The following is a 5,069-nucleotide window of genomic DNA, read 5'->3' as shown; positions in this document are numbered from 1 at the left end:
CCTCTCAGATCTGTGCCTTTGTGCAGCCATATTGCTTCAGGTTTATTCAAGCTGACTCAAAACACAAAAGCTTTAATTAAGTTAACTTCCAGTATCCTTAATGGGAAGAAGGGAGACTAGAAATAGTAATGTCGTTGTGTCCGCTGTTTCATAAACGTTATCATAATTCAACCTCATAACGACAAAATCAGTATTCTTATCCTCATTTTCATTATGCTTCTGCCAACCATTGACTTTGTCATGCAGAACCACCACAATGTGTTAGTGTTGGAAATCACACAAAGTTCCATTACTTCCATGAGGCTCATAGCCAAAGAGGGATTATCAGGGAAGCCACCTCACTGTTGCTGATACTGAATTAGGTAGGGTTCCTGGATAGGAGAACAAACAGCATGAACAGCTAAATGATGAGTTGGATATCGGAGACTGGGGAAAGATATCCAAAAAGGAAATAAAGCAAACGCAGAATCAGCCAACAAGAATTGAGCACTTATTTGTGCCTCAACATTATGCTAGGTGTTTTAGGAAACAGTAGTTTTATAGTTTATCCTTGCTTTCAAGGATCCTGCCAGCAACCTGAAATGCGTAAGAAAATTGATATCTCTTCAACTTAGATTCTAACTCTTCAGAGGTACCAAATGATAGCACAATGATGAAGCTTGAGGACTCTAGCGCCAGCTGCCTAGGCTCAAATCCTGCTTTGAGTTCTATCAGCTGTGTGATATTGGACAAGTTACTTAACCTCCCTGAGCCTGTTTTCCATTGGTAAATTTTAGATAATAATAATTGTACCTATGTGAAATTATGTGAGAATTAAATGACTTAATACAGGTAGCATGCCTAAAGAGTGCTTGATACCTACTAAATGACTGATATATGGTAGCAAATATTATTTATTGTAGAAGGGCAACATTATCCTGCTTCCTATGGTAATGCTGAAGGGTAACATCTCAATCAATATCTGCAATTCTCTCCATAGACCATAATAAGTGCCAGTGGTGAGAACTTACAATGCACCAGAAATCATAGTAAGGACTTCCAGATGAGGAAACTGAGACCCTGAAAAGTAGATGCCTCATCTAATGTCCTCCAGGTGGCAGGTGCCAGGAGTTTGTTGTCATACATACGCACTGATAGAAAATCTTTTATTCTTAAATATCTGGATGAACAAAGCATAGAAACATGTAATTTCAGCAACAATGGTAATTCTAAAAATAGTATCAGGATAATAGAGACAGAAAGCGTAATTCAAATCTCAAACATTTCTCTATTACCCTGCAAATCTCTCCGGCTAATAACAACATTTATGAAGTTTTTACTTAAATGTATTTTTTAACTCACTTTTGTTCTCAGTCTCTGCTATCTGCTGGGGTGGTGGTGATGTTGGCAGATTGGAGGAGAGAAGAAATGGCTAAAACAATGTTGGCCTAGCTTAAAGGGGGCAGGTTCTAGGAAACACATGAAAGCCATTATAGCTAATAAAAAGAATTGGGTAGGAGCCTCGGGCCTTATATCAGGTGACTTGTCTTTTCATTCACTCTGTGGTACATGCAAGGATTGGGTGTCTTCTTTATCCCAAGAACCATACTAGACACCAGGGAGTCCATGAAGTGCGAGAATTTCTACTCTGCACCGAAAGACAGACTGCCTGTGATGACCATGAGACCCACTGATCTTGAACTAACAGAGAAGAAGGATCCTTTCTGAGGCCAGTGCTCAGGCCAGAGTAAAGGGAGAGGGGCCAACTTGATCAAGCTCCTGTGTCTATGGTGTGGTTTTAACATTGGGCAAGCCAGAGTTCCACCCAGGCTTGGCCACTGCCCAGCTGGGTGACACCCAACAAGCCTAGGACCTCTGTTTCTTCATCCTAAAAAGAAGGTAGGGACAGCTACTTCCCAGGGTTATTGTGAAAAATAACCAAGGTAAGACAGATGAGTGATTCTAGATCAATGTTTGGCACATAGTAGATGCTTTATACATGTGTGATCCCCTCCTCCCTGTCCCCACACAACCTTCCCAGGAGCACCCAGAGACTGGTAAGCATGGTGGTTAAGGGGATACGCTCTAGGGGCAGGCAGGCTGGACTAAATTACTTGCTCAACCACTTATTAGCTGTGTGACAAGGGGCAGGTAACTTAACTTCTCTGTGCCTCAGTTCTCTCATCTGTAAAATGGGATAATAAGTAACTTCCTCATCAAAGAATTATGAGACTTTACCGTAATGAATGTATTAAAAGATAAGCTGAGGCGCATAAAAATTTCAACTGTTTATTTGAGCCAACATTGATTCCACTTGGGCATCACCAAACTAGGAGTGGTGAGGAGTGCTCCACCAACAGGAGCTAGGGGAAAGACTTTATAGAGCACACATGGAAGCAAAGCAAGAAAGTGGCTTGATTGGCTATCGCTTTAAGCCTAGTCAATTGTGATTGGTTGTTTTTAAATTTCACTTTTTCAGATTCAAGTGCATTTACGATCGACTCTGGCTTAGGTTTCAGTTTGCTTGCGTAGGCTACCAAGGCATTAGAACCAGCAGAGTCTGACAGCCTCCTTGTTTAATTACTGTAACAAATGTGACAGGCCAGCAGGAGATAATAGAGTGCACACTTAGGGCTCTCGACACATCCCAGGTTTTAATTAATTTACTTCACCTAACAACCCTAGAAGAGGTGTATTCTTTTTCTCCATTTTATAGAAGAGGGAACTGGAATGTAAGGATGTTAAATATACTTCCCATTCTCACCCAGGCAGCAATGGCAAGGCAGGGATTCAAATTTGAGAAGTCTCCCTCCAGAATCTGGTCTTAGTCACCAGTGGCTCTCATAAGCCTAGTGTTACCTGTCATTACCGGGTGGTTGAGACACCAGGAGGATAGGCTGGAATTGTAAAATGCTCCATTTCTTCTGCCCGCCTCTTCCCCATCCCCAACCCCCATTTCTTGTCTGCAATTGACATTCATAATACAGTTTTTACAAGCTTAGTGTTTGATATTATCCAAGATCTCCACTCCAATCAAATTTAGGTTTGATGCGATAGTTAGACTTAATTAGAGTCAAATTCCTCTTTTATTTTGGTTTTATCTTAATCACCCCTTTTATCCACTGGTCCAGAAGCCTATAATTTCCCATACAGGTCCTCAGAAATGTCGTATTATACATTCAGAACCATGAGACAGAGTTTGTTGTACACACCTAATGCCAGCAAACTTTTCAGTCTGAAATATTTTAGCCAAGACAGTGTAGAAAAAAAGTATAATTTCTCCCAAAGACTCTTGTCTAAAAACAATAGCAGAATAATGTTTTCCTTGAAAACCTCTCTACTGAGAAGAATGCGAGTATGCAGTACAAATGTGAGAAGCGTTTCAAAAACCAACGACAAGGTGGGAAAGTGCCCAACGACAGTTAACGTGGTTGTAGGACCATCGAGGTCCCCCAGACACAGAGGAGGAAGAGGCAGACCACAGAACTTCCCAACTGCAAGGAATCTCAAAGACCACCTAATCTAGTTCTTTGCAAATCCTTTATAAGTGCCCATTCTTTTGTTCGAGTGAAATCTTATCCTGAAGATTTGTATAAAAGCTGAGATGCTCTTATTGAAGCCGGAAGGAGAGGCCTAGAGCCTAACCCACTCCATTCCCGTCCTTTCACCCCCAACAGCCTGAAGGCTCTGAGGAACCCCTGAGGCTTCCTTGGAGCACAGTTTGAAAATCACTATCCTAACCCAATACCCTCCTTTTACCACTGGGGAAAATGAAGCCCAGAGAAGCTACTTGACTTGCCTGAGGTTACACAGCAATACAGCAGCCGAGGCGGTCGGTCCTCCTATCTTCCTCCAACAATTTTTCCATGATGACACCTGAGTTCTCTGATGAACTACCTTTTGTTTCTTCAGACTATACATGTTTTTGTGTTTGTATGTTTGTCTCGGTGCCCAGTGTTCCAAAGAAAACCTAACAAACCAGTCCCTGCTTTTAGTCCAAAGCTTGGCGTCTGCACGTTGGACACATCTTGGCTGCCCAAGAAAGCTGGGAGCCCAGAGCAAAAAGGCATGGGGTCATAAATGCTGTCCCATGGATGACCAGGGACACTATTTCACAGCCTAAAGTAGGTCAAGTTTCTACTCTGACACAGAAGTCCCAAAAAGCGGGTAGTTCTTAGCTAGACACCTGAGAGCTGGCATCCAAGACAGGTCTGGCCTCGGAGCCGTTGACGCCTGACTGGCTCCCTGGATCTCTTTGGTTCTCCATCGGTAAGGTGGGGGAAGGGAGGGAGAGGGGGCAGAAAGCTATCGCATAGCTCATCACATCACAAAGATGCTAAAAGTTGAATAAGTTAATGTATCCAATGCTGAAAGACTCTAAGAAAGGCCCAACAATGGCTCTACAAGCTGGTTCCCCTAGCCTGATCCGAAGGCATAAGGTTGGAGGAAACGATAGAGAAAGGGGTTTCTGGCTCCCGTGCTATATCCAGGAAAAGGCTATGATCATAACAGCTAACAAAGGGCTCGCTCGGTGGGTCCCCTGCATTACCCCATGTGACCCTCAGAGCAGCATCAGAGTGATGAAGCTCAGACAGGCTCATTAAGTTCCTCAAGGTGACACAGCTAGAAAATGTTGGACCTAGAATTTGAATCCAAAGCCATCTGGCTGCAAAGCTTGTGTCCCTAACCACTGCACCATCCTGCCCTTCCTCCTGGCCACAAGGGGGGAAAAGGGAGAAGACCTACTACACAAAGTGCCGGACTCCACCAAGCCCAGAGGGAGGCCGCAGAGACAGGCACCAGGTCGCACGAGTGAGAATCCCGGGCCAGCGCGGGATCCTGCAAAGCTCCCAGGGGCAAGAATTCTGGGCTTGTTTACTGAGTCCCCTGGGCCAGGAGGGAGGGTGGTGAGCTGGGCACAAAAGCAGGATAAAGGTAAACTTTCTGCACGTGAGAACCATTCCCCCCCTCCAAGGAGCGAGGAGCGGTGTCACACTGTATGTCATCAAAGGGGCTGTGCGTAAACCTGAAAAACCAAACGGACCTGTCTGTAGGTGTTACTTATATCACAAGGCTACAGGTGCCTTATT

This window comes from Miniopterus schreibersii, assembly GCF_964146895.1.
Source record: "Miniopterus schreibersii genome assembly, chromosome: 12".
NCBI lineage: Eukaryota > Metazoa > Chordata > Mammalia > Chiroptera > Miniopteridae > Miniopterus > Miniopterus schreibersii.
Note: the sequence above shows the minus strand (reverse complement) of the source record.